Source organism: Lactuca virosa, chromosome 6, assembly GCF_052849685.1.
Source record: "Lactuca virosa cultivar CGN04683 chromosome 6, Lactuca_virosa_CGN04683_v6, whole genome shotgun sequence".
Taxonomy (NCBI): domain Eukaryota; kingdom Viridiplantae; phylum Streptophyta; class Magnoliopsida; order Asterales; family Asteraceae; genus Lactuca; species Lactuca virosa.
Genome location: NC_136431.1, coordinates 84,812,471 through 84,836,667, shown reverse-complemented (window position 1 = coordinate 84,836,667; position 24,197 = coordinate 84,812,471). Strand labels below are relative to the sequence as shown.

Genomic DNA, 24,197 nt, shown 5'->3' with positions numbered 1-24,197 from the left:
TTTTTTGCAAAAATTTTAAACTTTTAAAACGCATCTTAAATTAAATTAAAACAACTGAAATAGTCATAACATAATCCATCAACTTAATAATCATATAAAATAAGTGCGGAAGTAATAATAATAATAATAAGGTCCCAACAAAAATAACTAGTAGCGATGTCCCGGTGCTCCATGTCAAGCCTTAGCCTCTTTAATCTTAACACCTGAAAAGTTATAAGGGAAACCGTAAGCACAAAGCTTAGTGAATTCAAACACAGACATTGTACTAACATTCATATTTACTAACCCTAATCCATTTTCCATTTATAATTATATGATAAGGGCAAAGAACGAATCAATGCCTATAATACAAGAAGGACTTGTAGGTTTGAACCGCACCGGGAAGATCCTGTATCATTTGGCCCTAATCACCGCACCTCATGATGAGTATTACGTTGGTGATATTACCTACCCACCGCACCGGTAAATCCGTATCCTTTGGTGGTGTCCCCATATCCATAATTAGTTACATACAGTGCACATGTACGAATTAAAACAATGGTTATATAGCATGCCTTTATAATAAATTCAAATAATCACACACGAGCTAACTAGCAAACGCAAACATCAATACAACGGTGTGAGAGAACTCACCTTGAGTGAGTAGTAAGGATAGCTAACAATCAAATAATGCTACCAAGCTTGAGAAAACTTCAAAACCTCACCTAAGAAGGACTAAAGGTTAGAAAGGAGAAGTAATGAAGCTATGAGTTGAGAAAAGAGTAATCACAGCAAGGTCTCTAAAACAGACCTGCTGTTCAAAACGGATTTACTCCAAAATATAAAACAGAAACATAGCTTTAACAAAATTTTATAGGAAACTATGATTGTTCAGGATTCCAGAACTATAAAGAACTCCTTCTAACTCCAAAAGATGAATTAAATATGAATTTTACAAAATGGTGTATCATTTCTGTCTCCAACAATACAGTCAAGTGATGTTGGCCAATTCTACCCAACTTGTGAGTAGAATTCGTCCAAACCAAAATTCAGAGAAGTAAAGGACATACAAATGAAAGTCTCAGAGTTGGAATTTAATGAAAAGCATCTCCCAAACTCCAGATATAAAATTCACATTGTGGACAATCACAGCACTAGCAAAAGCTGGTGACTGCCCACTGATCTGGAGTGTGGATCCATTCTAACCAATTTATAATAGGAAATAACACCCCATCTGCTCCAGATCTTAAATTCATAATATAAGGAACATATAGAAACTTGGAATCACTCTGGATCCTTTGCCAAGCCTTAGAAATGATGAAAACAAAATGACATAGCAGAACAGACCCGGATCAGACCTAACAGCAAAGATGTCATTCCTTCCCATAGATAAAGTCCTTATCAGTGAGGTTGGCCTGCTTAAGAAAGTTAGCCAACTCAATTTGTGAACTTTTGGAACTGGTTTGGGGTCCGTTTGAGTTCTAGAGCTCAAGATATGAATTTTACAAAATGACTACAGATCTGATGGAAAACAGAATCGTAGCCACCCGTGATTCCTTTTTGGCTTATCCATCCTTCTCCCTTTGAAACACATTTTAAGATGTGTTCATCATCCCAATTTAGTCCCCATGATCATGGTGGTACTAAAAAGGGTTAGGTATCATTAGGATTTCATTTTGCCACAAGATGGTAATAATAATCAACATGAAAATGAACATAAAGCACATAAAATCATCATTCTCCCTTTTAGGGTTTCCATGATCTTTTGCCACATGTAATCCCCTAGATCCATCATCCACCATATATGGGGTGAAGATAGGATCTTGAGATGATGTATAACATACAATTACAAATCAAATAGGAAGGAGAAGAAGTGAAGATGAAATCATAAAACTAGAACAAGGTTATGAATCAAGTTGTAAGAAATGATAAGGAGGTTCATACCAATACGAATCAAGGGTGGAAATGAACAAGAATTAAGCTCCAAACAACAGCCCCTTGGCTGCTCTTGATCCCAAAGAGAGAGAGAAGGATGGCGTGAGGGCAGTGGCGGAGCCAGGATCAAAGTAAATGGGTATCCCAATTTTATTTTTAAGGTAACCCAAAAACTTTTTCCGGGGTACTTGGGCTTCCCCGATTCAATTTCGGTTTTCTAAACCCAAACCTTAATCGAATCTTTAGATAACCTCAAGTCTTGTTATATAAACATGAAGTTGAAGTATATTTTGATACTTGAATCGATGTGGGATTCAAAGTAGATATCAAATGAAGTATGAGGATAACAAGCTTATATAATAGACAAAAATGGTTGAGTTTACATATGTTTGGCGATGTGGGATAGAATAGGCCCATAGCCTATGGACTTCAATAAAAGGAGTTTACAAGATGATCAAAAGAGTCCAATAACATAAGAAAATCAGACATTGGTTAAATAAATTAACCCAAGGTTACAAGAATAATTGAATTAAAATAACTAAACGTATCGAGAAAAATCGGGGCGTTACAACTCTCCCCCACTAGGAACGGACTTCGTCCTCGAAGTCAACACCTAAAAACAGATCCAGATAGTGAGCCCTCATCTCGCCTTCCGGTTCCCAAGTCCATTCCGAACCCTTCCTATGTTGCCACTGCACCTTAACCAGGTTTATAGTCTTGTTGCGGAGAGCTTTCGTCTTTCGTTCTAAAATAGCGATTGGTTTCTCAACATAATTGAGACGCTCGTCAACCTGTATGTCCTCCAGTGGTATCACAGTGGTCTCATCAACAAGGCATTTTCATAACTGATACACGTGAAACTTATTATGAATTAGACTAAGCTCTTCAGGCAGCTCTAAACGGTAAGCCACCTTTCCCACACGGGCTATGACCTTGTAGGGTCCAATGAGTCGGGGTCCGAGCTTTCCCCGTTTTCGAAATCGAATCACACCTTTCCAGGGGGAGACTTTGAGCAACACATAATCTCCCACCTGGAACTCAAGATCGGAGCATCTTTTGTCGGCATAACTTTTCTGACGACTTCTCGCTGTAACCAAATGATCCCGAATCACGTGGATTTTCTCTGTAGTCCGAAGCACGATATCGGTACTCCCAAGTACCCTCTGCCAAACCTCACCCCAACAAACGGGCGCCACGAATCATATCTAACAAAGACGACACCATCGTCATCCGGAGACACTTAGATCGAATCGGTTCGGCAAATTGTTTACGACTGAGAGCATCAGCTACAACATTAGATTTACCGGGGTGGTAGTGAATTTCACAATCATAATCTTTTACCACATCCAACCATCGGATCTGCCTCATGTTCAAATCCCGCTACTCGAACAAATATTTCAGACTCTTATGGTCAGTGTATATGATACACTTCACTCCATAGAGATAGTGTCTCCAAATCTTAAGAGCGAACACAATAGCCCCAAGCTCCAAATCATGAGTGGGGTAGTTTCGTTCGTGGGGTTTCAGCTGTCGGGAGGCATAGGCTATCACCCTGTCCCGTTGCATTAACACAACACCAAGACCCTGAAGCGATGCATCACAGTAAACCACCATATCCTCAACCTTATCAGGTAAGGCCAAAATCGGAGCATCACACAATCGCTTCCTCAGCTCATCAAACGCAAATTGTTGCTCCGGGCCCCAAACGAATTTCACTGATTTCTTGGTCAATCGGGTGAGTGGCAAGGCGATTTTAGAGAAATTTTCAATGAACCTACGATAATAACCGGCTAAACCCAAGAAACTGCGAATTTCAGAAGGTGTTTTTGGAATCTCCCATTGTTTAACCGCATCAACCTTGGCTTGATCGACCTTAATACCGTGTTTGTTTACCACATGCCCCAAGAACTGAACTTCTTCTAACCAAAATTCACATTTTGAGAATTTCGCATAAAGCCTTTCTCTTGCCAGAGTTTCCAGAATCTCCCGAAGGTGTTGCTCATGCTCCTCTTTGGTCTTAGAATAGACCAAGATGTCATCAATGAACACTATGACCGAACGGTTAAGCATCGGGCTACACACCCGGTTCATGAGATCCATAAACGCCGCGGGTGCATTGGTGAGCCCAAAAGGCATCACCACGAACTCAAAATGCCCATAACGAGTACAGAATGCTTTTTCTCAATGTCTTCTTCACGAACCCGCATCTGATGGTAACCGCAACGTAAATCAATCTTGGAGAACCAAGACGCTCCCTGAAGTTGATCGAAAAGATCGTTAATACGTGGAAACGGGTACCTATTCTTTATCGTGTACTTGTTTAGCTCCCTATAATCAATACACATTCGCTGGGATCCATCTTTCTTCTTCACAAAGAGAATAGGAACACCCCATGGCGAGCAGCTTGGCCATATAAACCCTTTATCACTTAGTTCCTAAAGTTGATCTTGGAGCTCTTTCATCTCAGGTGGTGCCAAGCGGTAAGGAGATTTAGCTACCGGAGTCGCACCCAACACCAAATCAATGCGAAACTCCACTTGCCGAATAGGTGGCAAACCAGGGAGTTCCTCCGGAAAGACATCACTAAAGTCGGAAACGATAGGAACGTCGTCTAGTGCTATAGTAGAAGAGCAAGAAGCGATGGCCACGCGGGGAATGTCCCCCTGAATGATAAGTTCTCCACCTCTAGGGTTTTGAACACGAACTTGCTTCTTACGACAGTGGATTTCCACATCACACGCATCAAGCCAATCCATGCCTATGATAACGCAGAGCTCTCGCATCGCAATAGGGATAAGATCAATGGGGAATTCAACTCCAGAAAACTCGAGATTGCAACCCCGATAAACATCGGTGACATAAATAGTGCGGTTGTCGGCAACTTCGACAACCATTGGGTGAGCCAATTTTCCGATACTACGCCCCAAACAATTAATAAACATGCGAGATACAAAAGGATGGGTAGCACTGCTATCAAACATAACAACATCGAGCTCGGAATCTAGCAAATAAGTGCCTGCCACTGTCGCTGTAATCACCGACTCCTCCGCAGTCATCTGGTGAGCACGACCTCGTGTCACCATAGTGGGTCCCTTAGAGGACGATGCAATTGCAGGATTTGTACCCCCGTCTCCTTTACCAGTCTTCAACTTCGGGCATTCGGGCTTCTTGTGTCCCGTCTCGTTGCAGTGATAGCAGACGGGAACAGCAGAAGTAATATGAGGTGCTGCACTCGCAGGGGGATCCCTACAATTCTTCCAATGATGCCCTGGCTTTTTGCAGTTGTAGCATATCAATGGATTTTCCTCGCCCTGAAGACGTCCTATACTCATACCTTGACTTACTACCCTGCTTTCGCTTTTTCTGGGCATCTCTGGATGTCTTGGAAGAGGTGTCATTGGCCTCCCTCTTGGACTGGGTCTGCAACTCGATTTCCCTCCTCCTCGCTGCATTCATGATCGCGGATAAGGTCGAGAACTCCTGCATGCTAACAAATTCCCGAATCTCGGTACGTAGGATGGCCATGTACCGGCTGACCAACCAGGCCTCGTTCCCAGCAAACAAGGGGCAAAAAGATAGCATCTCCAAGAACTTGGAGTTCAGTTCGCTAACGGACTCGGTAGTCTGCTGTAAGGCCATGAACTCTTGCTGCATCCACTGCTGCTCCACCTTAGGCACATATTGTGCCTCGAACCTCTCCACAAATTGGGCCCAAGACATGGTCCTCACTTCTTCTTCGCTTAATAGAGCGGTGATGGTGTTCCACCATGTCTTTCCCCTTTTCTGCAGCTGATTCATGGCGATCACAACTTTGTACTGGTCCGGACACCCAACAGTCATGAAGGCGCCCTCACCATCTGACACCCAGTGCTTAGCAGCAACTGGGTCGGATTCACCGTTCCAAAGAGGAGGGCTACACTTGCTGAACTTCTCGAAGTAGTATGTCGAATCCCGAACGGGCGGAGCCGGTAACGCTCCCCCGGGAATAGCTGCGAGGCGCTCATCCAGAAGAGTACCGACTTGGTTGATTATGTCATTGGTCACACCCGGGATTAGTTCGTTGAAAGCGTTATTGAATTCCTCAACGACAATATCCCTAACTTGCTCCATTTGGAGCTGATTAAGTCGAGCAGGCGGAGCCATTGGTATCCACAGAAGAAGGAAAATCTTAGAAACAATTCAGCCTAGATATTTCTAGGAAGACAAAACACTCAGCTTGCCGAAAATTTTTCAACCTTGCCCCGACCCGAAACCGGCACCGATGTTTCAAATAGTAGGGGCCCTTCTACTACCTTCCACACAAGTTCCAATTTCGCATTTGCGTCTAGTTTCAAAATTTCCAGTTCGCTCTAGCCGTTAATTTTACAAATCTCTCACATGTTAACACTAAATAAGTGTGTAATCTAACATTTTAAGACTAATAGAATCCAATTCATAGTCAACAATTTAACATAAACATTTAACATAAGAAATAAGGCTTACTTGGCTGGCTGACTGGCACACCGCGACATCTTCCACTACTAGTCTTCAGAAGGTTTGAAAAATATTTTAAAAAGAAAATAAACTCTTATAGAGCCTCAAATTTGAGTCTAGAACATCCACAAGAATGCCTAGTTCCCTCAAACTGTGGCTCTGATACCAACTTGTGACACCCAAATTTTTTTTTGCAAAAATTTTAAACTTTTAAAACGCATCTTAAATTAAATTAAAACAACTGAAATAGTCATAACATAATCCATCAACTTAATAATCATATAAAATAAGTGCGGAAGTAATAATAATAATAATAAGGTCCCAACAAAAATAACTAGTAGCGATGTCCCGGTGCTCCATGTCAAGCCTTAGCCTCTTTAATCTTAACACCTGAAAAGTTATAAGGGAAACCGTAAGCACAAAGCTTAGTGAATTCAAACACAGACATTGTACTAACATTCATATTTACTAACCCTAATCCATTTTCCATTTATAATTATATGATAAGGGCAAAGAACGAATCAATGCCTATAATACAAGAAGGACTTGTAGGTTTGAACCGCACCGGGAAGATCCTGTATCATTTGGCCCTAATCACCGCACCTCATGATGAGTATTACGTTGGTGATATTACCTACCCACCGCACCGGTAAATCCGTATCCTTTGGTGGTGTCCCCATATCCATAATTAGTTACATACAGTGCACATGTACGAATTAAAACAATGGTTATATAGCATGCCTTTATAATAAATTCAAATAATCACACACGAGCTAACTAGCAAACGCAAACATCAATACAACGGTGTGAGAGAACTCACCTTGAGTGAGTAGTAAGGATAGCTAACAATCAAATAATGCTACCAAGCTTGAGAAAACTTCAAAACCTCACCTAAGAAGGACTAAAGGTTAGAAAGGAGAAGTAATGAAGCTATGAGTTGAGAAAAGAGTAATCACAGCAAGGTCTCTAAAACAGACCTGCTGTTCAAAACGGATTTACTCCAAAATATAAAACAGAAACATAGCTTTAACAAAATTTTATAGGAAACTATGATTGTTCAGGATTCCAGAACTATAAAGAACTCCTTCTAACTCCAAAAGATGAATTAAATATGAATTTTACAAAATGGTGTATCATTTCTGTCTCCAACAATACAGTCAAGTGATGTTGGCCAATTCTACCCAACTTGTGAGTAGAATTCGTCCAAACCAAAATTCAGAGAAGTAAAGGACATACAAATGAAAGTCTCAGAGTTGGAATTTAATGAAAAGCATCTCCCAAACTCCAGATATAAAATTCACATTGTGGACAATCACAGCACTAGCAAAAGCTGGTGACTGCCCACTGATCTGGAGTGTGGATCCATTCTAACCAATTTATAATAGGAAATAACACCCCATCTGCTCCAGATCTTAAATTCATAATATAAGGAACATATAGAAACTTGGAATCACTCTGGATCCTTTGCCAAGCCTTAGAAATGATGAAAACAAAATGACATAGCAGAACAGACCCGGATCAGACCTAACAGCAAAGATGTCATTCCTTCCCATAGATAAAGTCCTTATCAGTGAGGTTGGCCTGCTTAAGAAAGTTAGCCAACTCAATTTGTGAACTTTTGGAACTGGTTTGGGGTCCGTTTGAGTTCTAGAGCTCAAGATATGAATTTTACAAAATGACTACAGATCTGATGGAAAACAGAATCGTAGCCACCCGTGATTCCTTTTTGGCTTATCCATCCTTCTCCCTTTGAAACACATTTTAAGATGTGTTCATCATCCCAATTTAGTCCCCATGATCATGGTGGTACTAAAAAGGGTTAGGTATCATTAGGATTTCATTTTGCCACAAGATGGTAATAATAATCAACATGAAAATGAACATAAAGCACATAAAATCACCATTCTCCCTTTTAGGGTTTCCATGATCTTTTGCCACATGTAATCCCCTAGATCCATCATCCACCATATATGGGGTGAAGATAGGATCTTGAGATGATGTATAACATACAATTACAAATCAAATAGGAAGGAGAAGAAGTGAAGATGAAATCATAAAACTAGAACAAGGTTATGAATCAAGTTGTAAGAAATGATAAGGAGGTTCATACCAATACGAATCAAGGGTGGAAATGAACAAGAATTAAGCTCCAAACAACAGCCCCTTGGCTGCTCTTGATCCCAAAGAGAGAGAGAAGGATGGCGTGAGGGCAGTGGCGGAGCCAGGATCAAAGTAAATGGGTATCCCAATTTTATTTTTAAGGTAACCCAAAAACTTTTTCCGGGGTACTTGGGCTTCCCCGATTCAATTTCGGTTTTCTAAACCCAAACCTTAATCGAATCTTTAGATAACCTCAAGTCTTGTTATATAAACATGAAGTTGAAGTATATTTTGATACTTGAATCGATGTGGGATTCAAAGTAGATATCAAATGAAGTATGAGGATAACAAGCTTATATAATAGACAAAAATGGTTGAGTTTACATATGTTTGGCGATGTGGGATAGAATAGGCCCATAGCCTATAACATAAGAAAATCAGACATTGGTTAAATAACATAAGAAAATCAGACATTGGTTAAATAAATTAACCCAAGGTTACAAGAATAATTGAATTAAAATAACTAAACGTATCGAGAAAAATCGGGGCGTTACAAGGTCTCATCATAGTCAACCCCTGGGGTTTGAGTGAAACCTTTTGCAACCAGTCGAGCCTTGAATGTGTGCACATTTCCATCCATGTCTGTCTTCTTCTTGAAGATCTATTTGCACCCAACTGTCTTACGACCTGGTGCACTATCAACCAAATTCCAAACTTGGTTTTCATACATGGACTTAATCTCGCTGTCCATTGCCTCTTTCCACTTGGAAGCCTCTGGGCCTGCCATTGCTTCCTTATAAGTGACTGGTTCATCTAAGTTTACCAGTGTTCTGTCACTTATGAATGTGTCACCATCTGAAGTAATATGAAAACCATACAATTCAGGTGGCACACTCACCCTAGTGGATCTTCTAAGAGGTAATGAGTTATCAATTGGTTCAACAGGAACTGTTTCCTCTGGTTGAGTGCTAGTGTCATCTAAGGTTCCTTCATTGGCTGACTCTTGAATTTCTTCAAGGTCAATAGTGCTCCCACTGTCCTCTTTGAATATGAGCTCTCTTTCAAGAAAGACTCCTCTTCGTGCTACAAAGACCACGTTCTCACTAGGCCTGTAGAACAAATATCCAAAAGACTGCTTTGGGTAACCAATGAAAACACATTTCTCACTTCTAGCTGCTAGCTTGTCGTGAGTCTCTCGTCTTACGAAAGCTTCACAACCCCAGACTTTAATATGTGCTAACGAGGGAACTTTCCCTGTCCACATTTCGTGAGGTGTTTTGGCAACCTTCTTTGTAGGGACAAGATTGAGGATGTGGGCGGCTGTCTCTAAGGCATACCCCCAGAAGTGAATAGGAAGTGAAGCCCGACTCATCATAGAACGAACCATGTCTAACCAGGTTCGATTGCGCCTCTCAGCTACACCATTTAACTGTGGTGTCCTAGGAGGAGTCAATTGTGAGACTATCCCACATTCTTTCAGATAGTCGTTAAACTCGATACTAAGATACTCCCCGACTCTATCGGATCTAAGTATCTTTATCTTTCTACCCAATTGATTTTCGACTTCATGCTTAAACTCTTTGAACTTTTCAAAAGTTTCTGACTTATGCTTGATCAAGTAGATATATCCATATCTGCTATAATCGTCAGTGAAAGTCACATAGAATCGATTATCATCTCTTGTAGTTGATCTGAAGGGCCCACACACATCTGTGTGTATGAGATCCAACAGACCTTCACCTCTTTCACAAGACCCTGTGAATGGTGATTTTGTCATCTTTCCCAAAAGACAAGATTCACACATATCATCTGACTTTAGGTCAAATGATTCCAACACTCCATCCTTTTGGAGTTGGGCTATGCGTTTCTTGTTAATGTGTCCAAGACGACAATGCCACAAGCATGCCTTGTCTACACTATTAGACAAGTCGATATTAAGTACACTATTTCCTAGGCTATCAACACAAGTCACTGTTTCATACACACCATTACAAGGCAAAGCTTCAAACATAAAAACACCATTCTTATAAACAGAAATTGAACCATTCAAATCATTAAAAGAATATGTAAAACCTTGTCTGAACAATGCATGAAATGAAATAATGTTTCTCGTCATCTCAGACGAATAGCAACAATTTATTAAATCTAATCTAACATCATTACTAAGCAGAAGCTGATAAACTCCGATCTTGGTTACTGGTGAAGACTTTCTGTTTCCCATGATCAGGTTTATCCTTCCTCGCTCTATCTCCTCACTTTCCTTTAGACCCTGCAAATCAGAATAGATATGAAAACCACATCCTGTATCAAGGACCCATGAACGAGAAGATAATGAGTTATTAGCAGAAATAGTGTAAATACCTGCCGAAGATGGCTTCACTTTGCCATCCTTGATATCTTGCAGATATTGTGGGCAAGATCTCTTCCAATGCCCTTTTTGGTTGCAGTAAAAGCAAACTGCCTCTTTTGGATCAGAAACATGGGGAGTGGAACCATTGGGCTTAGCCTTTGGGCCATTACTAGATGACCCAGCTTGAGCCTTGCTCTTCCAGTTTTGCTTGGGAGGACCTTTCCTCTTTTTCCCCTTTCCCTGTCTAATAGCCAAAACAGGGGCACTCGTAGGTGTAGAGGGTATACTTTTACCCTTCATCCCTGCCTCAGCTGTCTGCAACAAGTTGTGCAATTGGGCCAAGGTCTGCTCAGTATTGTTCAAATGGTAAGTTAGAATAAACTGACCATAACATTCAGGAAGTGAGTTCAAGACCATGTCAATGGCCAATTCCTCATCAAAGTGAATATTGAGCTTGACCAAACGCTCTATGTAGCGTTGCATTCTTTGCACATGTGACACAACCGACTCCCCATCTTTCATCTTGCAAGCCATGAGTGACTTGACTACTTCGAACTTTTCTTGACGAGCTCGCTTATGGTACTTTTCCATAAGGTCCTTGTTCATCTCGAAAGGCCAGTAGTCCTCATAGTACCTCTGCAGTTCTGGGGACATAGTTGCCACCATGATGCATGCCACTTTGGTAGCATCATCGTAATGTTTCTTGTAGGCAGCAAGATCTTCAGGAGTAGCTTCATTCTCATCAATCTCTTTGAGCTCCTTTTCAAGAACATATTCTTTGTTCTCGAAACGAAGAGCCATCTTGATGTTGCGCATCCAATCGTTATAGTTTGAGCCATCCATAACGACTTTGGAGCAAATATTGAGCAAAGAGAAGTTTTGGTTGGAGGAGGACGAAGCAGAAGTGTTTCCAGGAGTAGACATCTGGAAAAAAAAAAAGTTTTAGTTAGATTTCAAGATACCTTAATAAAATAACCTAAAGATATAATATCAAGGTTAGGATCCAACTATGAAGATTCACAACTCAGAAATGGGATGCCGAGATCCAAGTGCAAATTTCATAAAGGTAGGTGAATGACGATTCACCAATTCCACCATTAGACGAAGTGAAATTCCTAATTCTTTTGAGATACATTGAAACTATTCAATGGCATGTTTTAATCTCAGATTATGCTCTTCTATTTGTGACTAGGATGCCGAGGATCACAAACAAGATGTGAATAACCATGCAAATGTGCTTGGTAACCTCATTGTCTTTATCATTCACTATTGATGTGCTGGTAAACCACACACGCTCCATCAAAATGACAATTATGAGATACCCATTACTACTCTTTATTAGTGCCTTTTAGTGTGCTGGTTAACCACACACGCTCCACTAACAACCAATAAAGCATAATGTGCAATTTCATGGATTAGCATACTTTTCACATTTTTCCTAAAGTAACTAGAGTTGGGATTTTTGAAAATAATGTTCTAGTACTTTTAATATCATTATACTTTTAATGAGAAGTAGTTGTCCTATCAAATCTGTTCTGCTAACGACCCTCCACTAATCAAGGAAGCGGTGGGTGAGAGTGGACACCCATTCAACTACCATTTTATAGGCAGTTTCCTTATACCCCCCTTATAGATTAGCTTCGTGAATGAGGCATACTAGCGATTTGACTGACCATATTCTTATACATATAATATTAAACCTTTAATTATAATATATATATATATATATATATATATATATATATATATATATATATATAAGGTGTGTTTTAAAACTTTTTAAAACTTCAAGGGTTTATATAAATTTCGAAATTTAAGCTATTAAATTCAAATTTAAATAAACCAATTAACTAGATTTAATATTTATCTATTAATTAACTATTAATCAAATTATTAAATCTTGTAAGGATTATCTAATTAAATTAATCAATTAATTTAATCCTAATCCTTATCCCTCTAATTTCGAAAAATAGGGTAAGGATAATTATCCAATTAATCTAATTAAGTAACAATTATCCAAAAACAAGAAACCCTAGTTATCCTCTTAGCATATTTCGAAATTCATAAGGGAGGAGGCTAGGGTTTTCAAAACCCTAACCCTAATTTCGATTAGGGTTCTTTGGAGGCTAGGGTTTTCGAAAAAAAACCTTTGATCCAAAACCCTAGAAATCGAAAAATTGGCCTTTAGGGTTTAATAGCTATAAACCCTAATTTGCAATTCAACAATTGTAGCAATTCAATTTAAAACAACAATGGCTCTGATACCACTGATGGTTTTTAGGTACAACAAATAAACTAGAAAACAATTCCTAAGTTCACATGCAACCTACTTGGATCTATGTTTTAACTATTGAACATACAACTTTGAATTGCAAAACAAGAACCCTAGAGGAGAAAGGCTAATTTCGAAATTAACAAACTAGGGTTTAGGGTTTACATACCTTTCAATTATTATAGCAAACAATTGATATTCCCTTGGTCTTGATCTTGATCTTCTTGGAAGCTTTAGCACCACAAGTGTAATGCCTCTAATGGAATCACACCCAAACTAGCAAGAAGGAAAGTAGAAGAGAGAGGGGAGAGGGAGTATGCAAAATCTCGGCCTTAGGGTTTCTTCAAAAGAAAGAGTGACCAAAAACATGAACCAGGAGGCTCCTTATATAGCTGAGGGATCTAGGGTTTAAGGGAAACCCTAGTTATCCTTTGCTTAGGGCCTAAGCAAACCCAAGGGCCTTATCCAAGCCCCTATGGACGAAATTATTAGGGTTTCCCCTAAAGATTTCGTCCACCCTCTTCCAAGGGGGTTCTAGAGCCTTCCACTCAACTATTAGATAATTGCAAACTAGTCCTTGTACCTTATAATTAATTCTTTTAACCCCAAAATCAATTCTGATTAATTTCTGGCTAACAATTAATTAAACATAATGATTTCTAATTAATATATTAATCCATTAACATATTAATAAATCATTTATATATATATATTAATTTATTAATCTTATAAATTAATATCTCTCCTTTCATAATTTCCTTGTCCAGTTGCTAGGTTGAGGGCAACCCAAAAGGACTGTGCTGCTATCAATTCAAGTACATACCAATTATAGTTATGGGCTTAGACACCTAATCCAACAATATGACCTACAGACACATCCCTTTATTTATTTTATGTATTTATTAATTGTTTGTTGATTTTAATTGCATTTTCTATTTTATAAAAAGCAAAAGTTATACATTTTATAAATGAAAAACTTATACATTATATAAAACCAAAAGTCATAGTAAAAGAAAAACCACATGCTACACGCAAAAAAATAAAAAATAAATAAAAAAAAGTAAAATGTATTATGGAACCATGGTTCGGAATCGTACTCTGGATTTTGGAGACCTCTCCGGAGCAATGTGTTCCGAAATATGTGGTTACTATACACACAATAAAAAAAAACTTTGGATCATTTTTATCAAATATGTCATTTATAAAGGTTAGATTACTCAATTTCCCTTTTTTTAACCCACCACTACATACACTTCACATATATAACTACTTATGTTCTTATTTTTTTCTTAATATATATGCCTTCATTATTTGTGTATCATATATATATATATATATATATATATATATATATATATATATATATATATATATATATATATATATATATATATATATATGTGTGTGTGTGTGTGTGTGTGTGTGTGTGTGAGGGTGTAATTGAGAAAAAAAAAGTTGAGAATGAGGGAATGAATTTGGATCACTTATTTCGAATCTGTCTCTTAAACGCTTCAGTGTACCGGACCGACAGAACAGGTCATATTCATATATGAATACATATATGGATATGTATATGTATATATATTAATAATTGTATTTATATATAAATACATATATTCATATATGAATAAGTATAGAGGAAGTGATTACTCATATATGAATATGGTGGCGGAGGTAGCGTTGGTTGGTGGTGATTGGTTGAGGAGGTGGTGGTGGCGGGGGAGGTGGCGGTGGTGGTTGGTGGTCGTGGTTGGTGGCGGAAGGGAGGTGATGGATTCATATATGAATACACCTATATTTATATTCATATATAAATATTACTCATCCTCCGTCGTCCCGGTACGCTAGAGCATTTTGTGGCAAAAATAAATGATAGACTGAGAATAATTCCCCCATTGTCAACCTTTTTTATTTTCTAAATTGAACTTATATATAGAGAGAGAAAAAAGATCAATAGTGAACTCCTTTTTAAGGAGTGAACCAACGAACTATGCATATACCAGATGCATAAGTTTTTTTTTCAAAAATTGAAGAATCAGATCTTGGAAGCTCACACATAAGGGAAACATCCAGGTTTATAAATCGGGTACTCTTCATCTCTCACCCATTTTCCATAATGCATATTACAACTCTTCCCTCAATCCACTTTCTTTTTAATAAATTCTGCAACTGCCTCATCTTCTTCATGAACTTGGTTTTCTCTACATTCTCGGTATCAACAATCCCAGTTTCATGACTTGAATAACTCAATACGTTTCTTGATGTGTTATGCAAATCTAAACGAGCCAAAATGACTTATAACCTATTTAAGGTTTTAAAGAGAAGATTCAAAGCAAATACAGCCAGTTACAATATATTTTTTATTTGCTTCCATCTTTCTAATTCAATAATTCCACATCGATACATGTTTATCCTATTTACCAATTTGATGGTCGAGAGTATGATGGAGATATTACTTCTATCACATGTTATAAAAAAGGATAATAAGTAACGCACTCCAAGTGTTTGATGAAATTCTTGAGAGAATAGTTTTGTTATGCAGGATCATTTACATCCCAGAATCCAAGTATTTATCATATCAATCATATTGAACAACCCATAGGCAAGTACCAACTGCACTCCAAGGTCACCAATTACCTATTCTTCTTTTCATTGATGGTTGAAAAGCACACTTCATTTCATTTTGTTTACATCAAGCAATGGATATGTAAGTCATTTTTATAGAATCTGAAGGAATTGAAACTTGGGATTCCATTCCATGGTCAGAATTCAATTCCATTGTTATTTTTTTAAATTAAATGGAAAAAATACCTTCATTATATGTTTACTGAATTAAATAAATAAATAAGCATTTATTTGCAGGACTTGGAACCAACCACTAGAATCTACACTAATTACATAATTGTTTGTGTATAATTGCAACATTAATTTGTTCAGTTTATTCCACAATAGTTTTTTTTTATAAATAGGAAAGAAATCAAAATCAAAGATTGAGATTCAATGCTTGGATTCACCATCGATTGAACATAAGAGGTTTGGATTTCAAAATTAAAATCATTACATCATACAAATAGATAAAAAAAACAATGCATCAATTATATGCATAATATTTTTTTTTCTAGTTTTTTACTTCAAATTAATAATTTTTCAATCTCTCTAATCCAAACAATATACCTTTTATGTTTACAGGATCTTCGACTTGTGAGAGACAAATTCACTCATGTCTCAAGTGGATTTGCATTTGTACATTTTCATTCGGTAAGTTTATAAACTTCTCACTTGTCTTGGTGATGCAAAATATACCCTTACTTCCATGTCTAGGATAATTTCTCAGCAAAAATTATTATTTTTCCCTATCTATACAGCCTCGTAACTCGGCTATACGAACTCCAATTTGGGCAAACTTTATATCGTTGGAAAGTTTGTTAGGAGTACTACAAGTTCCATATTATTTGTTTTGTCTGAATATGTCTAGAACGGGAGTTATTCAGCTGTGAATATGGCAAGTCGGAATATTACATCATTTCAAGTGTTTGAACAACCAACTTCAAACGACCATATCTCATTCATTACATATCCATTTTGTCTGATTCCTTTTTCCAGTGCACTCTTCGTTTTATAGACTACAATTTTGCTTTATGATGTTTTTTATATTTAGCTATGATTATCGACTTATGAAGCTCCAAACGTGACACGCTGCAGCTGTCAAATTCCCAAATCAGCTTTTCATTAATTTTTGTCCAACTTTGCAACCAAGTAGATTTTTCATATGAACTCCTTCTAAGCTGATTCTTTTTTCTATTGCTTTATTTTCAAGTCCACTATAAGTTACCTTTGTACCCTTTTTTTTCTTTCATTTCCACTAGGGTTGACTTTTATGGTCTCAAAGTTGGCATTTTATCACTTTTACATGGAATTACAAAATTCATATTCTTTTACACTTTTGACCTTGAACTTAATCCATTACACTATAAGCATATAAAACTCATATAACTCGTACAATGCTGACATAATTACTATTATATCCCTTATTGGTTATGTAAAATTGTTGTATTAGTGTCTAAGTCCATAACTATATTTGGTATGTACTTGACCCGGTTGTAACATGGTCCTTTTCGGTTGCCTTCACCAAAGAAACTTGACTGGATAGTTAATGGAGAAAGAGGTTATTATGGTTTATTAATATATTATAGGAATAATATATTACAAGAGAAATCATATTAGTTAATTAATATTGGTCAAGAATTAATTATGTGATCAAAAGAGATTAATTGAACTTAGGGGACTGGAATTGCAATTATAAGATAATTGGATTTTGGGTTGTGGATCTTGTGGATTAAGGGGGTGGAAGAAATTAGGGTGCAGGCCCACCTTGAAATCGTCCGAGCCTCATTCCAGAATGTTCCATTGGACCGCTTAAGGCCTAAGTCATCCAATTAGGGTTTTGACTGAAACCCTAGCAGCACCACTATTTAAAGGAGCCCAGGGCATCCAAAATCGGCTACCAGAAGAACCCTAGAGTCCTTAGAGCCGCTTTTGTGCCACCATATCCTCTCTCCAAGATTATCCTTCTTTCCTTGGTGTTTGTGATCGATTAGAGGTATTACATTTGTGATACTAGGCTCTCAAAGCTTGAAGATTCTTGCAACAATCAAAAGGTAATCATCTAAACCTGTTTATATGTTATTTCGTTTTTTATATGCTAGATCTAAGGTTTATATGCTTTGGATAATTTGCATGTACAATAGAGAAACCTAGATCCAAAGCTTTAGGGTTTTGCATGTGCACATAGGAATGTTCTTTTGCTCAAAACCCATCAGTGGTATCAAAGCTTTGACTGGTTTCAATTGTATTTGATGCTCATATGTTCGTTCATTGCTTGAAAATAAAATCGTTTTTGAAAAACACCCAACTCACGACGTGACTCATTGAGTTCACGACGTGAGTCCAGTCTGTCTGATAGACTCGACGAGTCTAGAAGGCTACTCGACGAGTCTGTGGATCAGATGGATCAAAACTCGGATTATTGACTTATTTTGTGTTTGGATAATTACCAAAATTGTTTTTGAATTATAAAATCCTATATATATATATATATATATATATATATATATATATATATATATATATATATATATATATATATATATATATATATATATATATTGTGATTATCCTTACCAAAATAAAAGATAATTATTACCTTATGTGATAAAATTTAATTTTTGAATTATTTGATTGAATTATCTTACATGAAATTGGAAAAGGTCAAATCTAGATAATCACTAATTAATTGTTTAATTAAATTATTTGTAGTTTGATCTAGAAAGTTTTGAAAAGTTTCAAAACTTTCCCTCAAGTTTTGGAATTTAAATTTTTTGATTAAAAGTTTAATTGTGAAATATTTAAATTCTAAAACCCTAGAATTTTACAAGTTTAAAATTCGACCCTTATACTATTATAGTATTACAAGATGAATAATATATATATATATATATATATATATATATATATATATATATATATATATATATATATATATATATATATATATAAGATTAAGCTAGTCTTACCGTTAGTAGGCCTCATTCACGAAGCCGATCTATAAGGAGGTATAAGGTTGCTGTCTATAAAATTGCAGTTTAATGGGTGTCCTCTCACCCACCGCTTCCTTGATTGGTGGAGGATCGTTATCCGAACGGGTAGGATAGGGCAACTAATTCCTCATTATAAGTATAATGAATATATAAAGTAATTAAATGTTTTTACAAAATTCCCAATCTTAGTTACTTTAGGAAAAATGTGAAAATGATGTTATTCCATGAAATTACACTTTGTACCTTTGCCAAGACGTTAGTGGAGCATGTGTGGTTAACCGACACACTAATTTGGGTCTAGAAAATGTGGAAAAGGGTGACTCGATGTTTGTCATAGATCAATGGAGCGTGCGTGGCTAACCGACACATTGATTAGGTGACTGTAACATTGAGGGCACCAAGTACATTTGCATGGTTATTCACACCTTTTTTGTGATCCTCGGTATCCCAGTCACAAACTTGAAGGGCATATCGAGATTTAAACATGCCATTTAAAAGTTCAATGAATCTCAAAAGATCTAAGAGTTTCAATACATTTAAAACCTAATTTTTGTTTTGTTTTTCATGGTGGAAATTAGTAAATCGTCATTCACTTACCTTCAAATGATTTGTGATTTAGATTACGACATCCATCTTCTAAATTGTGAATAATGTTGTTGGGTCCTAGCCCTAATTTCTCATTTGGGTGTTTAATTGGGGATTCTTATCTAATCAAACTTTGCCTCTCTTCTTTTTCAGATGTCTACCTCAAACAACAACAACGCTTCTGGCTCGAACTCTTCAGGCTCATTCTCACTCATGAATTTGTGTGGGAGGGTGATTTTCGATGGGATCAATTTCAATGATTGGATCTGCAACATTCGAATGGTTACCCGCTACGAGGACAAGGAATATGTCCTCGACACGGATCTGAAAGAGGTGAATGTCAACACTGCTACTCCCGAGGAGATCGCTGCCTTTAAGGCCCACGAGCGCGATGCTAGGAAAGTCCATTGCATCATGCTCGCGACTATGAATGCAGAACTCCAAAAGTCCTATGAGGACTTCTACCCCTATGAGATGCATCAGGATTTACTGGACAGGTACCACCAAAGTGCCAGCTAGGAGAGGTACGAGATCATCACTTCGATGATCACTACCAAGATGAGGGACGGAGAGTCTGTCATTGCTCACTTGCAGAAAATGCAGAGATATGTCAACCGCCTGCTGAAGTTAAATGTTAACTTCGATGAGGAGCTGGCGATTGATATCATTCTTCACTCCTTACCTCCTTGTTACAACCAGTTCCACATGACCTACCACATGAACAAGGATGAGGTTACTTTGAGCAAGCTTCAAGGCTTGCTGAGGACTGCAGAGAGCAACCTCAAGGACAAATCTGTTGCATCAACTCCTACTGTCGCTGCCCCCGTCTTGGCTATTGTGCAGGGGAAGGGTAAGAAGAGGAAGGCTCCTTCCAAGAGCCACCACAAGGAAAGTCCCAAGATGGCACTTCTTCTAATGGAACCAACGCTGGTTCCACTGTACCCTCCTACAACCCGAAGGATGCAGAGTGCTACTACTGCCATGAGAAAGGGCATTGGAAACGAAGCTGCCCGAAATATCTGCAGGACATCAAGGATGGAAAGATAAAACCATCCTACGTAGGTACTTATACTTATCTGCAGGACATCAAGGATGGAAAGATAAAACCATCTTATGTAGGTACTTATACTATTCAATCTAATAACTCATCGCATGCTATTTCTTGGGTTCTCGATACAGGATGTGGTTTTCACATTTGTTCTGATTTGTAGGGCCTAAGAAGAAATATGGATGTGGATCATGGGAAGATAAACTTGATCATGGGGAACAAAATAGCGTCACCTGTCACCAAGATTGGAGTTTACTCTTTAGTGCTTAGTAGTGGGTTAGGACTAGAGTTGAATAATTGTTGTTATTCGCCAGAAATAGCAAGAAACATAATTTCTTTTCATGGTTTATATAAACAAGGTTTTAGATTTTCGTTTGATAATGAAAAAGGTTATATTAATGCTTTCTTTAATGGTGTTTTCTATTTTGAAGCATTGCCTTGTAATGGAATATATGAAACTGTGATGGTTGTAGATAACTTAGGAAATGATGTGTTGTATATCGATTCTTCCAATGATTTGGATAAAGCATGCTTGTGGCATTGTCGTCTTGGACATGTCAACAAGAAACGCATAGCCCAACTCCAAAAGGATGGAGTGTTGGAGTCATTCAACCTCAGGGACGATGACGTGTACGAGTCTTGTTTGCTTGGAAAGATGACCAAGTCACCCTTCACTGGTGCTTGTGAAAGGGGTGAGGGTTTATTGGATCTCACACACACAGATGTGTGTGGGCCATTTAGATCCACCACAAGGGATGCAAGTCGCTTCTATGTGACTTTCACTGATGATTATAGCAGATATGGTTATATCTACTTAATGAAACACAAGTCAGAAACCTTTTAAAAGTTCAAAGAGTTTAAACAGGAAGTGGAGAATCAACTGGGTAGGAAAATTAAGATGCTCCGATCCGATCGAGGTGGTGAGTACCTTAGTCTTGAATTTCACGACTACCTCAAGGAATGCAGAATCGTTTTGCAATTAACGCGACCTAGGACACCACAGTTGATTGGTGTGGCTGAGAGGCGCAATCGAACCTTGTTGGACATGGTTCGTTCCATGATGAGTCGTGCTTCGTTACCTATCTCATTCTGGGGGCATGCCTTAGATACTGCCGCCCATATCCTTAACTTAGTCCCTATAAAGAAGGTTGTCAAAACACCTCACGAGATGTGGACAGGGAAAGCTCCCTCGTTGGCACATATCAAGGTTTGGGGTTGCGAGGCTTTCGTATGACGAGAGACTCACGACAAACTCGAACCTCGTAGTGAGCGGTGTATTTTCATCGGCTATCCACAGAAGTCCTTTGGATATCTCTTCTATATACCGAGTGATAATGTTGTCTTCGTTGCGAGGAGAGGGGTTTTCCGAGAGCGAGAACTCATAAGCCAAGGAGACAGTGGGAGGAAAATCGATCTTGAAGAGCTTCAAGAATCGAACGATGAAGGAACCTCTAACACTGGCGTTCAACCTGAGGAGGAAACTCATGTTGAACCTATTGATGAGTCCCTACCTCGTAGACGTTCCAGTAGAGTTAGTGTTCCACCAGAGTTTTATGGTTTTCATATTACTACTGAGGGTGATACGTTTATTAGTGATAGTACACTAATAAATTTGGATGAACCTAACAGCTACAAGGAAGCCATGGTAGGCCCGGAGTCTGCGAAATGGAAAGAGGCTATGGACAGCGAGATTCAGTCCATATATGACAACCAAGTTTGGAATTTGGTTGACAATGTGTCAGGTCATAAGACGGTCTGGTGCAAATGGATCTTCAAGAAGAAGACCGACATGGATGGGAAGGTACACACTTATAAGGCGCGATTGGTTGCAAAGGGCTTTACTCAAACTCCAGGAGTTGACTATGATGAGACCTTCTCACCAGTTGCAAAGATAAAGTCTATTAGGGTAATGCTAGCCATTGCTGCATTTCATGACTATGAAATATGGCAAATGGATGTCAAAACCGCTTTCCTTAATGGGAAGTTGGCTGAGGATGTTAACATGAGTCAGCCAGAGGGTTTTGTCAATGCAAAGCATCCCAATAGAGTGTGTAAGCTTGACAAATCCATTTATGGATTAAAACAAGCATCTCATAGATGAAATCTTTGTTTGGATGAGAAGGTCAAAGAGTTTGGCTTCCTGCGAAGCGAGGATGAGTCATGTGTATATGTCAAAGCCAGTGGGAGTATAGTTAGCTTCCTCGTATTGTATGTCGATGACATACTGCTCATAGGAAACGACATCCCAACCCTGAAGGAGGTTAAATCCTGGCTTGGGAAGTGCTTCGCTATGAAGGACCTCGGAGAGGCTGCCTATATTCTGGGAATAAGGATAGTGAGAAACAGGAGTAAAAGACTAATAGGACTTAGTCAGAATACTTACTTGGACAAGGTACTAAAGCGTTTTAGTATGGAGAATTCCAAGAAAGGGGAGTTACCGATCCAAAGCAATACCAAACTGAGTAAGACTCAGAGCCCGAGTACAGAGACTGAGATAGCAGAGATGAGCTGAGTACCTTATGCTTCCGCAGTTGGCTCAATCATGTATGCTATGACTTGTACTCGCCCTGATGTGGCCTTCGCTTTGATCATGGTTAGCATATATCAAGGGAACCCTGGTAGAGCCCATTGGACCACAGTCAAGAATATTCTTAAGTACCTTCGGAGGACCAAGGAATGGTTTCTTATCCTCGGTGGGAGTGATGACTTGAGGGTGCAAGGGTATAGTGACGCCAGTTTTTAGACAGACCGAGATAATTATCGATCTCAGTCAAGCTGGGTCTTTACCCTAAATGGAGTAGCAGTGACTTGGAAAAGTTCCAAGTAGGAAACCGTAGCTGATTCAACGTGCAAATCAGAGTACATAGCAGCGAGTGAAGCGTCGAAGGAGGCAATATGGTTGAAGAACTTCATCGGAGACCTTGGAGTTGTACCAGCCATAAAGGAGCCTATGGAAATTTTTTGTGATAATAAAGGTGCGGTTGCCTTAACCAAGGAACCGAGGGATCATGGCAGATCCAGGCATATCGACAGGAAATATCATTTTATTAGACATCGGGTAGAAGAGGGACTCCTCGTAGTTAAGAGGGTATCGTCAGAGGATAACCCAGCAGATCCCCTTACGAAGGGACTGAGTAGGTTCAAGCACTTACAGCACGCTAGGAGCATTGGGCTGAAGGACGATATAAGTTTTAGTGATTAGATAGTTTTTGAAACGTGTAATAGATAAATTGTAATTAACATTTGATGATTAAATAAAGGAGTATTATTTATAAGTAAAGTTACTGTCTTGTGTTAATTATTTACCTATTGTTTCACTTTGCATGTTTTCACTTCCTGAATAATATGATTATTCGAACAATCGACAGTCGACAGTCGTTCATATGTTGGAAGTAAATATGAAAGAAGATTGTCGTGAATTGGTTTGTAGACTGTCTAAAATGTATTAGACATAGCAAAAGTTTGCTCCAACGTTCATGAGTTCTTAGAAATAAGTTTTGAGCATTAGATTAAACCCACACTTACTTGTATCACTTCATGGAATTTATCACGAGTGATCGTAAGACGATAATATCATATGGTCTTTAAACCTAGATATATGGTTTATTGTTTGCGAGTTGGTTGTGCATTGATAATGCGTAAACGCATTAGTAACTTGATGTTATAAAACACATTATTGTGCATGATTTGATGAGTGAATAGTAAATGCATATAAGTCGAAGTTTATCTGTTCCTTTTATCCTAAAAGGCTAAAAGCGATGTCTTGGGCCCCTCGATGATTTGGTTTGACTTATGTGTCGGGCCCGGTCAGGACTAAGTTGATGTGTTCAATTAAGTTATATGTCAGACAGATCAGAG

At 38.2% G+C, this 24,197-nt stretch overlaps 1 protein-coding gene across 2 annotated transcripts in view; it reads right to left on the bottom strand.

Annotated features, from left to right (window-relative positions):
• LOC145120684 (putative CoA ligase CCL7) overlaps positions 1-24,197 on the bottom strand; it is a 56,925-nt gene that overhangs the window by 24,646 nt on the left and 8,082 nt on the right. Inside the window, exon 2 of one of the 2 annotated variants that reach the window (XR_013714306.1) lies at positions 13,396-13,912. The exons of the other annotated variant lie outside the window; for it this stretch is intronic. The gene's annotated coding sequence lies outside the window, so the exon portion shown is untranslated. Of the gene's footprint in view, positions 1-13,395; positions 13,913-24,197 lie in introns of those variants that run through there. 2 annotated transcript variants of the gene reach the window in all.